Here is a 20,747-nt window from a genome sequence, read left to right as displayed (position 1 = left end):
TAGCCTTTAACATTTCATATAGTTGTTGATATTCAGGGGTTGGTATTTCATCTATATTCGAATAATTAACTGCATTAATCGCATCTTGAACCATTGATTGCATTGAAATATCAATATTATTTGATGCTTCAGGAGCTGTAACAGTAGTCCCAGAATATGAACCACCAGATGACCCAATTGGTTCATATAAATAAGGCTCTCCGTGATAATACCAATTGTAGTAATTTGGCACAAATCCATTTCTACATATGTGCATTTTTATAGTATCCTCATCACGAAATGCTCTATTTTGACATTTTTTATGATTGCACAGACACCGTAACTCAGAACCATTCATACATTCTAGATGACTTTTAGCAAAAATCACAAACTGTTCAACTTCAACAATAAAATCATCTTTGATAAAACCATTGTCTAATCGATTGTACATCCAAGCTTTGTTCATATAGATTGTTATAACCTAAAGAGAATATAAATTGAAACATTATTAAACTTGTTGTATCACTTGAAATAAGTTTAAATAAAGAATTATGTGCACAATTTCATCTCACGATCATCATATCATATTACCGAAAATCACCTCTACACTAGAACAAATAAATGAAACTATTATAAACATGTTGTTCCTTATAGCATCATCAAATGAAATAATCATACATATATGAGAAGAATCGATCAAACACCTATTGGCCACTACATTTTATGCAAGTACAATAGTGAAATGGATCAAAATATGTCACGACACTTAAATTTTCTAGGGTTTTAATTGTGCTTAGCTACGAACAGTAGCAAAGCATAGCTACAATTGCGAGCAGGCTGCTGGCCGCGAGCAGCGAGCCGTGAGCAGGCCGCCCACCGCAAGCAACGAGGCGCGAGCAGGTCCCTGGCGGCCGCGTGCAGAACAGGAAACCCCGAGCAGGCCGGCGACCGCGAGTAGGCCAGCGGCAACGAGCAGGCCGGTGGTCGCGAGCAGGCTGCCGGCAGCAAGCACCCTGCCGACCGCGAGCAGGCCACCGACAGCGATCCATGAGTAGGGCGCGGTTGCCGGCCGTGTGAAAACGAAAACGAGAGAGGAGAAGAGCATACCTGAGAGATCGCCGGAACGGGGTGAACGGGAGGAGAGGGCGCCAAGATCGCTGGAGAGAGCCCCCGAAAAATTGCCACCGGTGGAAAATCGAAGGAAAGAAAAAGGTCGCGCAAAGAGGAAAGGGCCATTCTGTGCCCTAAATCATGATTTACCGATGGGAATAGGGTTCCGTCGGTAATTCCCGATGGAACCCTACTTCCATCGGTAATCACCGACGGAATGGTTAATTCCGTCGGTGATTTCGGCTAGTTATCGGGTAAGATTTAGCAAATGTAAAAGAGAACGGGTACAGGCGGAAATCCACCAACGGAAAGATACATCTGTTGGTAAATTCCAACGGAATTGGATTTCCGTCGGAATTATAAAACCGTAACCCCGTTAATTACCGACTAAATATCATTCCGTCGTTAATGTTTATGCCCGCACCCGTTAGCTGTGCCTATTTACCGACGGAATTCTTATTCCGTCGGAAATAAACAAAAACCCTAACGGTATGGCATGGTATGTCCCGACGGAATAGTCATTACGTCGGTACGTACCGACGGAATTACTAATTCCGTCGGTACTTACCGACGAAAGTAGTAATTCCGTCGGTATGTACCGACGGAATGACTATTCCGTCGGTACTTACCGACTGACCTAAATCCCGTCGGGACTTACCGACAGAGGTATATTCAGTTGGTATACGCCGACGGAGTTGAGATTCCGTCGGTACTCCCGTCGTTAAACACAGGCATTTTTGTAGTGTTTGTCGTTGATAGATTTTGATTTTTGTTCCATTTTCCCTATACGAGGCGTAGAACTAGGAATGGTTGTCGTCGTTGCTGCGAGGTAAGTATGTTGAGCAAGTTTCGCTGCAACTTTTTACTGATTGAGATAAGTATATCATTGTTAACGGCGAAAGGTGAAATTAGTATAAAGGCCAGAGGTTAGACTCATGGAGTGTGATAATGCATGAGTATAGGATAAAACCTTTATTTGTTAGTTGTCTTTGGGCTTGCCATAGATTGCCATCTTAAATTAATACAAATGCATGCCTGCTTTACTTTGGGAATGTTTCCAGATAAAATCTTGTCTTTCTGACTCGCTTAATTTATTCTTCGTGGGGGAAAAAAAAGGAAGAAGGAATCACTTTTGGTTAGGTTGTAATTGGGCTATGAAGCCAATCACTTACATCTTATGGTTACAATTTCTCCTTTGAAGATAAAAACATTGCATTATAATCTTTATTTCTAAGAAATTGTTTAGTAGTATTTTAAACAAGTCTTCAGTATTTATAGTATGACTAGCATCATTTATTCTTCTAGTTGCTACCAGTGTAGCCACTTCATATGATTTGCTAACTTAATATCTAAAGTATGCTTTATTTTTTGAGCTCGGGGTATAGTCAGAACTGCCAATCGAACATGCGGAGAGTTTTTATTTATTGGCTGGCATAATGAAGGATCACTGCATCTGGAATTGAGTCTTTCTTGAGCACGTGGCAGAGTTATAATGTCTTGGCTTCTAAATGTAACTCTTGCTTTTCTGATTTTCAGTTTATTAGTTGCATTTTCTAGTCTCATTCGCATAACATAGGACTGTATAACCTGTATGCTCGATGTTTAGGTTTTTCTAATTCTCTCCTTTCCATATATTTTCTATGGAAAATTTGTGAGACAAAATCATAGTTTTCCTTTTAGACCAATCAATTTTATGAGATAACTGCTGATATTTTCAAGTTGATGAAATACTACTTGATTTTTTTTTTTTAATTGCATCTCATTTTCAGTTGACATGTAATACTCTTGTTAACAGAACTGGATCTTGTGCCTACGAACTGAGTAGTTCCCCCGAGAATTTTGAATTGTATGATTTAACAACTATAGTTTTTATTGTTAAATATAGTTGTGGTTGACAACATTGATCAGTAGAAAATACACTTAGTTGCAAAAGGCTTCATCTAGACATTTTGTGAGGATTATTTGGGATATTTTCTCTCGTTGATGGAATTAATTTATTTTACTTAAAACTATTTTTCATGATCACTGGATTCTCCTTGGTATTATTCATGATTACCAGATAGATTTCATAAACATCGTACTAGGGTGTATACAGAGAGATCACTAGGGTATGTTCCAATTTAAGAAAATTATCTATGTTGTCAAACAAATTTTTAAAGCATGGTTTAAGAAATCACAAGGTTACTAAATTGATAATCAAATCTTTATTGAGTACAACTTGACAAACTAAGCACCATCAATGTCTATGCTCCATTATGTTCTAGCTTGATGGAGAGAAGTAGAATAAATAGTTATAGACTTCAATATTCATCCCAAATTGCCTACCTGTTATTTTGTGTATGGTATTTGTATCTGATGTAATTTTACTCTTGGTATTAATAATATAATCCCTTATTCTTAGCTGAGTTTCAATTGTTAGAGATGAGTAGCTTTTGTTGTTTGGTGCAGATGTTCAATACAGTTTATGTAAATACTAACTTGACGCGGTTGTTTCTTTCTTGTTGGTTAGCATACCAAGTTTGTTAGCACCTAGCACATGCCCTGTGCTTTTACTAGTCTTGCTTTTGCTGATCAAATTACTGGGTCTCTTGGTACAGTCAACTCTTAATGGTTCAACATCTAATCTTGCAGACTCCTCAGGCCGACCCTATACCACATTGTTTTCTGGCTAGTCTGCGGCAGTGCCTAGGTTCCATCCTTCTGGCTAGACATTCCTACATAAACTTTATTAACATATTCATGTGAAATTTTGCTTGTATGTGGAATTTTGATTACGGTTTGTAAAAAAATAGGTGGTCTTCAAGGATTGCATAATATTCATGGAAGCTTCAACCTGCCAAATGTTCCTAGTTCGCTTGCATCCAGAGAGGCTGCAATGGGTGTTGTACCATCAAGTGGTGTTCAGCAACCAGGAGGAAGCATTCCTAGTGGACAGTTCTCATCAAACAATCTTTTGGTTGCATTATCTCAGGTCTGGCATGAGTTTATTTCCACATTACTTCACTGCATCATATGGTCCTTTGAATGTGTTTTATAGTATTGATTCTGGATTTTTTTTCATGCAAATGCCTCATGGCTCTGGTGTCACAAATAGAGGGGGTATTAATGTTGTTGGAAATCATGCTTTTAGTAGTAGTAATATTAATGGAGTCACTGGATCAATAACTGGTATTTCCTCAAGTTCAGCTTCTGGGAATCGTAGTTCTGTTCCTGGTTTGGGAGTTTCTCCAGTATTGGGTAATGTAGGGCCAAGACTTACAAGCTCTGTAGGCAGCATTGTTGGCAGTGGTAACATGGGAAGAAGCATCAGTTCTGGAGGATTATCTGTGCCCGGTTTAACTTCACGGGTAAACTTAGCTACTATGCACAGAGCAAGAAGGATAACGTTGGCACCAGTAAGAAACATATTTGTGTACTATCTATTACCTTTTGATGCTGTAAGAAGAATAGTTATGTGTAATTTGTGGATACCGACTTGATGTGCACAATATCTATTATCTTTTTATGTTGTAAGAAGAATATTTATGTGTTGGTTATATGGATATTGACTTGGTGTATTTAGATACATCGGTGCATTTTTATTTGTGATTTTGTTAGTGAATTAATAATATTAACTTAATTTTATGATTTTCTTGGTGATAATATTGGTTTTTCACTATTTCGGAAATTGAATTTGTGTCGTTAAACAATATTGATATTACATCGGTTTTCCACCGTTGCAAAACCGGTGTCATTAACTAATATTACATCGGTCGTATACCGCTGCTAAAACTGGTGTTATTAACATATAATATTACATCGGTTTTACACCCGATGTCGTTAAGTGATATTACACCGATTTTAACCCGATGTCTAAAATGGCAGACCTTTTACATCGCCTTCATAGACATCAGTCGAAAATATAATAGACATCGGTGGAAAACCGATGTCTATGAGGGTTTTTGTTGTAGTGGTTATTCTTATTTGTAGTTGTGTATTAACCTTTTATAGATGAGTAAACAATAATATGAACGAAGTGAATTGCTATTCATCCCCTCTAGTAATGGATCCTGATGTAGTAATGATGAAGGGCCCCACCTCGATATCACGGTGGAGGTCAAGAGAGGTCAAAATCAAGACGGTCAACGGGTGGGAGGCATCGGTCGGTCAGGCAGATCATACTCCGAGCGGGGATTAAGCACCAATCCACCATCTTCGACACAAGGAGTAATCAAACCGACGCTCAAGGGATGACGCGCAGAAGCTGAGCCGAGTGGCTCCTCCACTCGGCCGAGCAGCAAATTCAACATCAGTCGAGCATGCAGACGATGGATTATCAGGCGAGCGGCCATCCCGCTCGCCCCGTGATGGACAACACTTGGATAGTGGACTTTCGGGTGAGCGGCCATCCCGCTTGGCCCGCGACGGATAACACTTAGACAGTGGACTTCTGCCAAGCGGCTAGCCCGCTCGACCTGCGACGGACAACACTTGGATAATGGACTTCCGGCCGAGCAGCTAGCCCGCTCGGCCCGCGATGGATAACAATTGGACAGTGGAACTCCAGCCGAGGGGCTATCCCGCTCGGATCGACAACAGACAACATGTGGATGGCGAAATTCCGACCGAGCGGTCATTCCACTTGGCCAGGCAGAAAGCACAACTGGATATCTTGCGACATCCTTTTTTGAGCTAGTGTCATTGACAGGTGGCATGGTCAGATAGAGGATTGTATATGGCGGAAGCTTTCACTATCACTTTAGAGATATGCTGTCACGCCCCGAGGGAGTCTCTGTCCGAAGAAATTTCGGCAGCACCTCCCCTGTACGGGTGATAATCTGAAGCAATTCTACATACAAAATATACATCAGCCACAAACGGCTGGAATATACACACAACCACGCAGTTTATATCATCAGCCCACTCGGCTGGAACAAAAACCAAAAACACAGCGGAAAAAGACAACACATACAACCCAAAACGAAAACTGCTAGCCGGCTAGGCTTACACAATAAACAAAGCAACATTTCCAGAAACAAAACCGGAATCACAAAACCAAAAACTCACATATCATATACCATGATAAAACAGCAAAAAGACAGCGACATGTCTTCTGATGTGACGCGGGGACCAGCAAACAGGATGCTCCAAGCGACACCATAAATAACCTGGTACCTGAAAAAGATAGTGTCCACGGGGGTGAGTTCAACAACTCAGCGAATACCAATAGACATGCCTAGTAAGATATATCTAACAGCAATAAACATGGAATACAGCTTCCGAATAATATATAGGAAATATACAAAACTGAAAAGTAACCAAGGAAGCTGTACTCACCCAGAACTCCTATCCTGAACTAAAGGGTCATCAAACCGATACGCAGTATGTCTCCTGTATGCATGTCAAACAAATGCATCCACCAAAATGCAGCATATAAGTGCAGCAAACACAAGCAAATAAATGCAATCAATGCATGTGATGACCGTGCACTCTAACATCACTGCTCCTGAACAGTGACCGAGTGGACGGAATGCTGTCGGAGTACTCCTGTCCTCTGACCCCAAATCATAAATGGGGGAGCTCAATGCTCTCATCTCCCGGTACACGATAACGGGGAGGTATCTCTGCCGGCTACCACGCTGAGTCATCTGACCAACAGAGCCAAACAAAGTCCACCGTCTGCCGGCTACCACGCTGCTACACTAAATGCCAGCGGAGCCAAACAGAGCGGAACTGTCTGCCGGCTACCACGCTGAGTCACCTGACCAACGGAGCCAAACAGCAGAACCGCCACACACCTGCCTGATAAACCACTAATCCATGAGTGATGGTGTGTGCAGTACATGTAACTGGCGATGGGCTCAACCATAGTGGAGCTGACAATCGCACAGCATGCAATCATGATGCATGACACTAAGCATAGCAAAACTGATCAACATAACCATATCCATATATATGAAATGAGTACTGTAAAATCAATGGTCACATACCAAGATCTAGAATACACAGGTCAGATAGAATATCAAATACCTATGTCCTGAACATAATAAGTATGGAATATCCTGATCAGCATAGAAAAATCCATATATACATAATATGGGTACCACAGTATCAGTAGGTCAAATCCACGGATCTAGAGTATACAGGTCCTCTATGGTATAACAACCTAGATCCTAAACATATCCCCCTTCCATAGCATATGTACCAACAATATGCACAGATCAAAGCCACAAGGTCTAAGTACACGAATCATATATGATATACCAATAGAAATACACAATCCAGGCATGGCATAAAAACCTAAGTATCAGATAATTTAGATACGCATGCCAGAAACAAAAATCTAGAGCCTAATCCTAACCTCAGTAAAGCATGGTATGTCACTCTAGAAACTAAGATACTCATGGCAATAAGATACTCATGGCAACAAATCACGAGATATAAGTACGGATACATCACAGGCGACAAACCTAACATGCTATGGATATCAAATAGTGACCTACCAAAGGCAAACATGTTCATTGCTTGTAGTTATAAAATACTATGTATATCCAAATGACAATATCATAAAAGATAAGTCAAGAGGTACCCGCCTCCAATGTAGATCGAATCAAACCAATCCAATGTCGAGACGCCCGTCCTGAATCACAGTCCTGCAGATAACGTGATATACAATTTAGCTAATTTTATAAAGAACAACTAGCTAAATCCAACCCAACTTAATTAGGAAAAATCCTAATCGATCCATCATTAATTAATCCTAATTAATGATTAACTTGAATTAATCTTCTTAATCAATAATCCTCAATCAACACAATCATTTCCTTTCGCTGATCAACTTACGATTAGCAATATGATCATCTCTAATAAATCCAAAGACTAAATCTAATCCAACATAAATCAACTGTACTTAATTCATCACAACTACAATAGATTAAGCCTTCCATAATCACATTAGGTTAAGTTAAACATGAATCCATCATAAATTACCTAAATCCACAATTAATCTAGCAACTGCAGGTTACAATATTTCCAACATAATCCGATACAAATGCATATCCTCCAAATACTCATAGAAATACAACCAAAACTCCACACATAACTTACCTTGAATTAATATCCCCAATACTGATCCAAAATCTTCACATTCCATATGCCCAATTGAATTCCTAATCCAAACAGAATAATCTAACATAAAAATCATAAGAGGGCAACCTTGCAACGAAACCAAGCCAACAAAGGGGAAATGATTTGATGCATTTACCTCATCAGTGATATGATGGAACTGCTCCTTGTAAATCTGAAAATTAATTGGGCAGTAGATACAAGATCAAGCTCACAACCAAAACAAAGGTAAATGGATGATGAGTACATGACTGTGAAGCCGCTGTTGGAGCTCATCCTGACAAGAACACACAAGAGAAACTAGTCCCAGTGAGGAAGAAAATCTGCTCAATACAATCACTCACCGACAGTACAGTTGGTGATGACTAAGGCACCATCCCGAAGGAAAAAACCAGGAATAAGTGGTCTACTGTGGGGTCGACGGTGCATAGCTACAGACGGTGGCCGGCGTTGGGTCGAGAGACGACGGCGTCGGCAAGCACTGTGGTGGTCGGCTAGGGCATAAGGGAGGCCGACGACACTGTGTAGGGATGCTTGGCATCACTGGGGCAGTGGGGAGGGGGCTCAGACCTCACAGCGGCTAGGGCTTCGGCTTGGAGGTAGATTCCGGCCGAGAGGGGCGGCGGCGCGTCCCGACCTCAGTGGCGGAGACAGGGAAGAAGAAAGGAAGAGGGAGAGAGAAGATAGTCGCCGGCTCTCTGTTCCCTGATGTCGTCGGCGTCGGGCAGACGAGAGGGAAGCAGCGGCGGTTTGCGGCGCCGGTTAGGGCATGCGTGCGGGGAAGAGAAGGCGCGCGGGGGTGGGGAGTTTAGGGCACGGCGACAGAAGAGGAGAAGAAAAAGAAACGGAGGAAATAAAATGAGAAAGAAAATATAAAAATAAAAATCAACTTTTCCTCACTAAAACAGGGTAGCCTAAACAGGCTTTTCCGGACCCCATTTTCATCCCCGTTAACTCGTCCGTACGAGCGCCGAAAAGTTTCCGAAAAATTTCCAAAAATTCTGAAAAATTCTCTTATTATTTTTCGCCTATTTTTGATATTTTACATTCTCCCCCACTAATAAAAATTTGGTCCCCAAATTTCATTTATTTACCATCAGCAAGTACTAAAACAGGTAATAATAATAAATGTTGAACGGTAAATTAAATCACATACCTCAAGTAAAAAATAGGGGTATCGAGCTCGGATAGTATCCTCGAGCTCCCAAGTAGCCTCCTCGTCCGAATGATACTGCCATCCGACTTTAACCAGCTGGATAGTCCTGTTCCGCAAATGATGCTCCTTCCAGTCGAGAATCCGTACCGGAACCTCCTCATAAGTGACGTCAGGCTGAACTGGAACTGAGACATCTGTCAGCACATGCGTCGGGTCAGGTACGTATCTCCTCAGCATAGACACGTGGAATACATCGTGTACTCCTGCCAGGGACGGTGGTAGTGTCAGTCGGTAAGCTACCGCTCCGATCCTCTCCAAGATCTCGAAAGGGCCAATGTACCGCGGAGCTAGCTTACCTCTAGGCCAACCTCTTCACCCCTTTCGTGGGTGAAAGTCGCAGAAATACATGATCGCAAATGGAGAACTCTAAGAGTCTCTGACTCTGGTCAGCATAACTCTTCTGGCAGTCCTGTGCCTCTGACATTCTCTGTCTAATAGTACGGACCAACTCTGCCTCATGCTAAGCTCTATGAGGTCCCAACATCTGGGTCTCTCCAACCTCTTCCCAGAGGACGGGTGTCCTACAAGGTCTATCATACAATGCCTCAAACGGTGCCATCTGGATAGCCGAATGAAAGCTGTTGTTGTAAGCAAACTCTACCAACGACAGATGGTCCTCCCAACTGCCTCCAAAATCCATAACACATGATCTCAGCAAGTCCTCAAGAGTCTGAATAGTCCGCTCTGACTGTCCATCTGTCCGTGGATGGAAAACTGTACTGAATTGGAGCTGTGTGCCCAAGGCCTGCTGCACACTCTGCCAGAAACGAGACGTGATCCGGGGTCTCCATCCGAAATGATAGTCAAAGGAACACCATGTAATCTGATGATCTCTCGACAATGCAGGTCTGGCAATCGATCCAGGGAATCAGTCCTCCGGATCGCTAAGAAGTGCGCTGATTTAGTTAATCGATCGACGATAACCCAAATCGCGTCATGCCTCGTCGTGTCCTCGACAATCCTACCACAAAGTCCATGGTAATGTGTTCCCATCTCCACTCAGGAACAAGAACCCGCTGAAACAATCCGGCAGGTATTTAGTGCTCAACCTTCACCTGCTAACAAACAAGACATCTAGCTACAAATTCCGCGATGTCTTCCTTCATACCGTTCCATCAACAGGAACGTCGCAAATCTTGATACATACGGGTCCCGCCTGGATGGATCGCAAATCGAGAGCGATGAGCCTCCTGAAGTAGCTCCTGTAAGACCGGATGAGACTGAGGTACGCATAACCTGCCTCGAAAGTATACAACACCCTCCTCGTCTCGTGTGAACTCGGTCTGCTGTCCGGAAGCTGTCTGGCTACTAATGAACTGCAAGTGCTGATCACCAGCCTATACCTCTCGGATCCTCGTCCTGATCGACGACTGAACAATCATGGTAACAAGAATACCTTTCTCTGTCCATTCTTACTCCTCAAGGCCTAACCCGGAGAAACCTTGAATCAAGTCTGTGACCACAACTCGGTGGCAAGCTAGAGTCCCTCCGGACTTCCTGCCAAGTGCAACGGCAACAACATCAGCTCTCCTCGGGTGATAGCTAATGGTACAACCATAATCCTTCAGGAACTCCATCCATCTCCTCTGTCGGAGATTAAGTTCCTGCTGAGTGAACAAACATTTGAGATTCTTATGGTCAGTGAGAATCTCAATTGTAACACCGCACCGATAATGCTGCCAAATCTTCAAGTCAAACATACTGGCGTTCAGTCACAAGTCATGTACTAGTAATTCTCCTCATACTCCCTCAACTACCGAGAAGTAGGAGACTACCCTACCGTGCTGCATCAAAACAGTGCTCAACCCTGTAGAGATGCGTCGGTATAGAGCACGAATCCGTCCTCTCCAGAAGGTAAAACCAAAATCGAAGCCGACACTAGTCTCCGCTTCAGCTCCTGGAAGCTGGTCTTGAAATCCTCAGTCCAAGTAAACTTCACGCCCTTTCTGGTCAAACGTGTCAGTAGCATAACAATCCGAGAGAAACCCTCAACTTATCTCCGGAAATATCGAGTCAAACCAAAGGAAGTTGCGAGCCTCTTCTATAGACTTCGTCTACTCCCAACGATAACAACCTCTATCTCCTATGGAAACCACGGTACACTCCTACTGGGGACCGTGTGTCTCCAACATCTCACAGAAGACAACCAAAAATACACACTACTTATCTTCACATATAGACGTTTCCGACAAAACATCTCTAGAACTATGCAAAGATGGTGTACGTGACCCACCTCGGATCAGAAATATATCACCACTTCGTCAACAAAGACAATGGAAACCAATCCAAACATCCTAGGGATACCCAAATCATCGAGTCCATGATAATATCTAGGGCACCGCAAGCACTAATGGTAAAACCAAGACACATAATGTCCGTATCACAGACATTCCTAACCATAAGATCCTCAACAATAAACAGATCTGATCACCAACGATATATAATTACCAAAGAATAGATCCTCTAGTGCGAGAGCAATGCTCCATCACACGAAACACCACATATAATCCGAAATATGTATCTACAATAATTATGGGAGCAATGCTCCGCTACAAGCAATCCGCAATATGTGGGAGCAACGCTCCACCACAAACAATCCGTAACATGTGTGGGAGCAACGCTTCACCACAGCCAATATATAAGTGCCCAAAGCACCTAACTATCCAGTTTGAGACTGCACGAAATCTCTCTACCACAAATCACTGTGGTTAGCCTAGGGTATAGCAACCTAGTAAGCGAATCAAATCCATAGTCAACTCTATCATCATCCTAGTGGGTCAGTCACCCACTAATAGGAGAAGTAGTTGACAGGGTAATACAAACAATAACATAATGTAGACATCAAGCCTTCTACATTCAACATAGGTAGAATCATCATGATACTACCCACCATACACCTGGTACACTCAACACATGTATGATCGACATAATCCTCCAATTAGTACACACCAACATACTCATAACACAGGTAAAAATCAGTGTAATACCCTCAACATTACATATCGAACCCGTGTGCATAATCATCGTAGGTATATTCGACAATACACCTCAAACAACACTCACATGACATATATCCGCCTATGCCAAGAATATAATCAACATCAACTTCCAATAAAGCATGCTAAACCCAGGTGCACTCACATATCAAACATAAGCAACAATATACCTCAGATACCACACCAAACACATCTGCTCATATCACAACTCAGATTAAATCGATAAGATATCTCCAATAAACCAACCAGACCACTCGGGTATAATCTACTAGAAACCCACAACAATCATAACTGGAAAAGTATGCACCCACTACATGCAATTAGACCGCCCATCAAAACGCTCCTACAACCCGTAATAATCGCCTGTACACACTACATAGATATGCAGAATCAGCATATTTAATCCAATCTACCACACAAATCCTATGCCACCTTCTAAGTTATCGAATTAGGTACATACAGTCTAAAATTGAAGTACCCATGGAATAAGATACATCGATCCTCTATCGACTGACCAAACCGACAATAGTATATGGCTAATTCAGACCTTTCCCACGTCAGTATAAGCTAGGTACTCGTTGTGCTCAAGATATCCAACTAAGCACGAATAACCCAAGATTCAAACATCTAAAAGTAAAGTAGGTCAATCCCCTACTAATCGGATCAACAAAACTAATCGGTCATCAACTAACTAATCAAGAACAAATAAAACCTCTATAAGCGTCTAAGGTAAATCAACCCACAACTACCCCAAGTCAATATGTGTAAATCAGTTTTCTATTGACCGATCTAACCAGAGTACAATAATCATCTACCGACGAAAACTAACTAAAGTATATCGGTATTCTACTGACTAGTCAACATGAATATGAAGGTACTATCTACTACACACTAATAATAACAGAGGCTGGTATGTGCCTCCATCTCCTAACCAATTAGTAGTAACAGATGTAACGCCCGCCCTCCCTGCTAACCCTAAGGGACGGGGCTACGATACTCTATGTACAAATTTTTCTTTTTAAAACAGCGGAAGACTTAAAATAATTCTCTTAGTTTAATAAAAACTTTTCTTTTGTTTTCCCTTTCATCAAATCCGAACTACACTATCATGGCCTCAATAACATGATATCAAAATTAGTAGAAACATAACATCAAGTCACACATACGGTACTACAATTCATGATACCAAAGCATTGTTCTTTAAAAGTTTTTAAAGCAGGTTCTTATTTGGTTGCCTAGCCACTGCCGCACACATCTCCTTGCCTCTCCTGCTGCTCCTCTAGCTCATCCAGCTTTTTCCTTTATCTGTGGTACAAGGACAGTAAGCTGTGAGCACTCATGGCTCAGTAAGTTCCTTTCCTACTCACTAAAACCGAAAATCATAGTATAATCAAAGAATGTCTCAACATGGCATCATTTCAACTAGTCATGACATAATGTAACATACTCTTTTAAGCATATCATGCAACATGAAGAAATCATAACTAGTCATGGCATATCATAGCGTAAAGCATAGCATGAAGCATAACATAATCGTATCTAATCATGGCATATCATCATAAGGAGTCATGGCATATCCTACACATGGACATATCATGGAACATAACATAATCATATCTAACCATGGCATATCATAAATCATCATAAGATATATGCAATATGATTTTGAAAAACATGTATCCGAAAAACATGTGTATGTCTCATGATCTTTAAAACCATTTCTTCTTACATATATACTTGAACATAATCTCAACTTAAAGGGGATCCCGGCTATGTACCACTTACATATTGCGCGCAACCTATGTAGGTCCAAGATAGCAAGTCTTGAACCCTACAAGGCAACATACTAGGCCCGAGTCTTACTCCATCGACCTAGGGGCACTTAGGAGCCCATCCCTAACGACGCCCGAGTCTTATTCCATCGACCCCGGGGCGCTTATGGAGCCCACCCTTGGTACAAGTCATATAAAGTAAAGTACATGTCATACTTATACATATCATACATCATAAAAGCATGCATCACTTAGGCACACATCATATCATAAAAGTATGCATCACTTAGGCATACATCATGTCATAAAAGTATGCATCACTTAGGCATACATCATATCATAAAGGTATGCATCACTTAGGCATACATCATGTCATAAAGGTATGCATCACTTAGGTATACATCATACCATAAAAGTATGCATCACTTAGGCATACATTATATCATAACACTATGCATCACTTAGGCATAGATCATAAAAACATGCATATCTTAAGCATAAAGCATATCATCAAGCATGCATAATTTAACCACATAGCATATCATGAAAGCATGCATATTTTAAGCACTAAACATAGCATCAAAGCATGTATAATTTAACCACATATCATAACATAAGCATGCATATTTTCAGCTCACATCATATCATCAAAGCATGTAAAATTTACCCACATATCATAACATAAAGCATGCATATTTTGAACTCATAACATATCGTAGAAATTCTCATCTTGTATAGCTCACAAGCATACATGTCTAAGCATAAAAGTGTATCATGTGCTCATCCAATCATAAGGAACAATGTAACATGATTAATTTGGGTACTAAGCTTCCTAGTCCTTTGGGTTCTTACCTTGGCCGAAACCCTCTTAGGTGCCAATTCAGGTTTTAAACAACATCCAAGCATGTAGAACCTAATTCATCCACATATCATTTTCATAGGAAGTATTATAACAAGATTTACTTGGACTCTAAGTTCTCCAAGTCCTTAAACCTCATTTGGCCGAACCTTAACAAGTGTGAAACAAGGTTCTAAATGACATAAAGCATGGAAACCTTAACCATATTTATAGCATTTGTTTCAAGGAATATGGTAAGCACAATTGAGTTAGTTCCTAAATCCTTTAAGCCCTTAAAATTATGTCATGGCCGAAACTTACAAGTACTCATTTAGGTTTTCAAGCAAGCATACAAGCATGTGAACTTACTCTAACATCATGTATAAATTTATAAATGGCATCATACAAGTGGTCATGGCCGAAACTTCCCTTAGCATCAGTTTAGGTCACTAACAACATATAGCATTTGAATTTTTAGCTTTCTACATTTCATATTTCATGGAGAGTGACATGAGCATGTTCAATGTAAGTTCTAGGGTTTCTAAGGCATGTATCCCTTCGTGGCCGAGAATTTAAGGTGTCCATTTGAATCATAGTTAAATATATAAGCATGTGAACACAATCAACATGTTATCTCAATTTCATAAGAAGCATCTTTAACACATGAGGTCTAAATTTTAAGGTTTCTAGGTCTTTAAACCCTACATGGCCGAACCTCATCAAGCATGGAATTTGTTCAAATGGCATAAAAGCATAGAAAGTCATAACACATTTCATAACATGTATAAAAGTCAAGCACTATAAGCATACATTTAAATTGTGTCTTAGGTTTCCTAGGTTTTTCCTTTCTTTATCTCATAGCATATGTTTGGCCGAAACCTTCCAAGTCTTTAAACTAGGTTTTAGGTGGCCTAAAGTATGGAAAACCTAAACAAGTTTTATGGCAAAAATATCAAAGAAACTATACATATAAGTTTGGTTCACAAACAAGCTAGGACCCTTGTGGTCATAATTATCATATATCATGCAACCAATTTTCCTATACTCTAATTAAGCATGGGAGCATCAAACAACTTTCATATCTTATTGTCATGGAGGTTTTGAGCATGTTAAAAAAATCTGTTTAAGCTATTCTAAACCATCCACCTTACCATGGTCGAAACATTAAAAGTGATGTTCATGAGTTTCTATCAACATACAAGCATGCAACTCTTTAAGAAACTCTATATTCTATCATATAAACATGGTGAGTTTAAATTCAAAGTCTTCCTAACCCTAAACCCTTCCTTGGCCGAAACTTGTGAGTGGGGTACTTTTGGTTCCAAGTAACCTTCAAGTATGAAAACAATAATGGATCCTTAACCATTTATTTAGAGGGTTTTGTGCAAGTTAGGTAAACAAATAAATTCCCTAGCCCTTATAAAACCTTTTTGGCCGAAACTCTAGGGTTAGGTACATCTCTAATCCAGCATCACATATATATAAAAATATGAGAGAAAACCTTCTTACAAAGCATAGAAAAATTATCATGAATCAAGGCTTATATTAAACATTCCTAGGATCAACAAGTCCTTTCTTTGGCCAAATTTTCACAACTTTGTTTCTAGGTTTTAAAATCCTCATAAAATCCAAAAACACATTAAAACCACTTGTACCACAGGTGAGGGGATACTTACTTCCTTTTCTCTTGTGGTTCTAAAGTGTGGTGATGGAAGAAAGGGTCTCTTCTTCTTGTTCTCCTCCTTTGATTTCCCTCGGTAGCCTTCCTTGTATCCTAGGAGGAACCTTGTTTTCGGGGCTGAAAATGGAGGAGAGGGGGCTGAGGCTCTCGGTGGTGGAGAGGAGAGAATGAGAGAAATGAGAGAAAAATAAAATCTTCTCTTTACATGCTCCCTTTTATGTTAAGGGGGAAGAGGTAGCAAAATTGGTTTTTGCTTTCCTTCTCCCTTAGCCCCTTTTTTATTTTATTTTATTTTATTTATTTATTTGTTCTCATCATTCATGATGAAACAAGGGGGAATGAATCCCCTTAATTGTCCTCTTTAAGTCACGACAAAGGGAGAGGAAGAGGGAGAGAAAAGAAGGAAGGCAAGTTGCCTTTCTCTTGCTCTTTTCTTGCTTTCTTTTGGCTAGCTTTTACTCTCATCCTTATCCTGAGTTTCCCTTCTTTGCTATCAATATATCATTCCTATCCCAACTGGTTATTACCCATTAATCCTATCATTTACATCATGAGAGGTTCAAGGTTCAATCCTTGACCACTCCCTATTTTTATTTCTTTTTATTTCTTTTTGATTCAACATTCTACTAATATTTTTCTAAGGCAAATTCATCATTCTCATATTTATCTTAAAAGCTTAGTGGGTGTTACAGTACCCCGTACCTCATAAAAAGTTCGTCCTTGAACTTTAAAATAGCTACATCAGGTGGCACTGGACTTCCGGCTGAGTGCATCGACCACCTTGTTCGCCTTTCCTGGGTGATAAAGAATCTCGCAGTCGTAATCTTTAATTAGCTCGAGCCATCGGCGTTGCCTCATATTCAGGTCTTTTTGTGTGAAGAAATATTTCAGACTCTGATGGTCGGTATAAATCTTACACTGAGCTCCATATAAATAATGTCTCCATATTTTGAGAGCGAAGACCACGGCTGCTAGTTCTAAGTCGTGAATGGGATAATTTTTCTCATGCTCTTTAAGTTGTCTAGAAGCGTAGGCAATGACTTTGCCGTCTTGCATGAGTACAGCTCCAAGTCTTGAGATGGAAGCATCGCTGTACATATCGAAGCCTCTGTTGGTTTCCGGGAGAGTAAGAATCGGAGCACTGGTCAGTCTCCTTTTTAATTCCGCGAAACTCTTCTCGCAAGCTTCTGTCCATTCATACTTTGTATTTTTCTTGGTGAGGGCTGTCATAGGGGCTGCAATTTTGGAGAAATTCTCTATGAATTTCCTGTAATAGCCTGCTAGCCCGAGAAAACTCCTGACTTCGCTGGCATTCCTTGGTCTGTTCCAGTTATTTACAGCTTCGATTTTGCTTGGATCCACCACAACTCCATCTTTGGAGATGACATGACCTAGGAATATTACCCGGTCAAGCCAAAACTCGCATTTGGAGAATTTTGCATATAGTTGTTTCTCTTGAAGGATCTGTAGTACAGTATTCAGGTGTTCAGTATGTTCTTCTGGGGTTCTCGAGTAGATAAGTATATCGTCAATAAAGACGATTACAAATTTATCAAGATATGCCGTAAATACCCGATTCATCAGGTCCATAAATACTGCAGGAGCGTTGGTTACTCCGAAAGGCATAACTATGAACTCATAGTGTCCATATCGGGTTCGAAATGCTGTTTTTGGTATATCATCTGGTTTCACCTTCACTTGATGATAACCGGATCGTAGGTCTATCTTTGAGAAAACGGTCGCACCTTTCAGTTGGTCGAACATGTCATCGATCCGTGGGAGTGGGTACCGGTTCTTGATTGTCACATTATTCAACGCTCGGTAGTCTATACACATTCGCATAGACCCATCCTTCTTCTTTACGAACAGCACTGGAGCTCCCCATGGAGAGTGACTAGGATGAATAAGTCCCTTGTCGAGTAATTCGGATAACTGTTCCTGAAGCTCCTTTAATTCAGCCGGAGCCATACGATAAGGTGCTTTTGAGATCGGCTGAGTACCAGGAATCAATTCGATCTCGAATTCTATCTCTATGTCAGGGGCCAACCCTGGTAGTTCATCAGGAAATACTTTTGGATAGTTGCATACTACCCTGACATCTTCTAGCTTCGGGTCTTTGACTTGATTGGTATCAACCACGTGTGCTAGAAACCCCATACATCCTTTATCTAACATCCTTTGTGCTTTAATAGATGACAATAACTTCTCCGTTCCTTTCGGTTCCCCGTAAAACTCTAACTCTGGTTCAGTTTCGAGTCGGAAAATCATTTTCCTTTTGCGGCACTCGATTGAAGCGCCGTACTTGCTCAGGAAATCCATACCCAGTATTATGTCATAATCCTGCATATCAAGTACTATCAGATCGCAGTAGAGTTCTCTGTTTGCGATCCGAATGAGTACGGCTTGCAGCATATGGTCCGATGACATAATCTCCCCAGATGGTAAGGTTGTTAAGAATGTGTCCTCTAGAGTTCGGGGTGGTATATCTAGCTTCTTCATAAAAGATATTGAGACGAACGAGTGTATTGCCCCAGTATCAAATAATACTACAGCATACTGATTGTAAATAAGTAGTTCCTTGGTAAGAGAGTAGATCCTGGCATTAGTCATAATGGAGGGGCTTCCAATCTTCCTTGGCTGATCTAAGTCCCTTCTATGGCAGCTTGCATCTGATGAAGCTGTCAGGGGGTACTCCAGTTCTGAATATTCTGCTTAGGAGGTACCTGAACCAGAGTAGGGCAATTTCTTGCCAAATGTCCTTCCTTTCCGCAGTTGTAGCACTTGTTCGTGCCCTTAGAGCATACTCCTGAATGCATCTTTCCACATGTGGTACACCGAGGGTACTTGGTTTGCTTATTGGCCGGACCACCTTTTGTGTTGTTCCATTGCTTCCTCTTTCCACCGAGGTTTCCTTTCCAGTTGGTTTCGGTATTGTGCGATTTTGTCCTCCCGATGCTTGGTTCTTGCCCTCGCTCATTGCTTTCAGGTAGTGTTCGGTGATCAGGGCACTGCTGAACAGCTCTTCTGCGGTCTGCGGTCTATTAACCCCGGCGGCCACATTCAGAGCTATTTCAGGTCTGAGCATCTTCAGCATGAGTCTGACCCTTTCCCTTTCCGTACTGACCAACTCTGGGCATAAGCGTGCTAGTCGGTTGAATCTTTTCACGACTTCATTAACTGATAGGTCACCTTGCCGGAACTCGGTGAACTCGTCATAGTGCTTGTTGGTCACTTGCATATGGAAGAATTCTTCTAAGAACTCTGTCTCAAAATCCGTCCACTGCATCTGGTTTATTTGTCTTTTCGCCTTTACTCGGTCCCACCACATCCGGGCATCTCCGGTAAGGCAGAACGACGAGCATTTGACCTTATCGTGTTCAGTCCAGTCCAGTAGTTCCATTATGCTCTCCACGGTCTTGAGCCAGGCTTGCGCATCCCATGGTTCGCAGTTTCCCGAGAAGGCTTCCGGCTTAAGCCTTTGCCACTGAATCAGATAGGCCTCTTGTCGGACCATCGGAGTAGGGCTGCCGGGGGCACTGGCGTGACTCATTAATGTAGTGATCAGCTGCTGTTGTTCTGTGATCTGACGCTGGAGGTCTGTGACTACCTGTGTCAGGTCTGGTGGAGTCACTGTCCCCTCGGTTCGGCCATTGCGTGTCCTAACCATGTTTATCTAAATAATGACAAATAGACTAGTGTAAGTGGTTATCGTTTTTATCCAATCTAACGTACTGTTTTGTTTCTATCTATTTGTTTTGGTATTATTCCTAACCTACTAATATGTAATCCTAATCTAAATTATAACTAAAAGCATAGAATAAAGCATCAAACATAAGTAAGCAAAACATGAAACTAAAGCATAAGCAACATAAGGAAAAACAAAGAATAGAGTGACAAACAATATAACATAAGGAAATAAAGCATAAGCAATATAGCAAAGAAAATAAAGCATAGGCAATATAACAAGGAAGAAAAATAAAGCATAAGTCATATAACATGAAACTAAGTATAAGCATATAACAAGAAAATTAAGCATAAACATTCTTACTTA

The 20,747-nt window shown here is 41.0% G+C and overlaps 1 non-coding gene across 1 annotated transcript; it reads right to left on the bottom strand.

Moving 5' to 3' along the window:
• Positions 1 to 3,714: 3,714 nt before the first annotated feature.
• Positions 3,715 to 3,792, bottom strand: LOC122022168. Its single transcript, XR_006122894.1, has one exon. It is a non-coding gene; the product is annotated as a small nucleolar RNA snoR35 (small nucleolar RNA).
• Between the last annotated feature and the right edge of the window lie 16,955 nt (positions 3,793 to 20,747).

This window comes from Zingiber officinale, chromosome 9A (assembly GCF_018446385.1).
Source record: "Zingiber officinale cultivar Zhangliang chromosome 9A, Zo_v1.1, whole genome shotgun sequence".
Classification (NCBI taxonomy): Eukaryota; Viridiplantae; Streptophyta; class Magnoliopsida; order Zingiberales; family Zingiberaceae; genus Zingiber; species Zingiber officinale.
The sequence above is the reverse complement of the archived record's forward strand: the minus strand, read 5'-3'. Positions and strand labels throughout refer to the sequence as shown.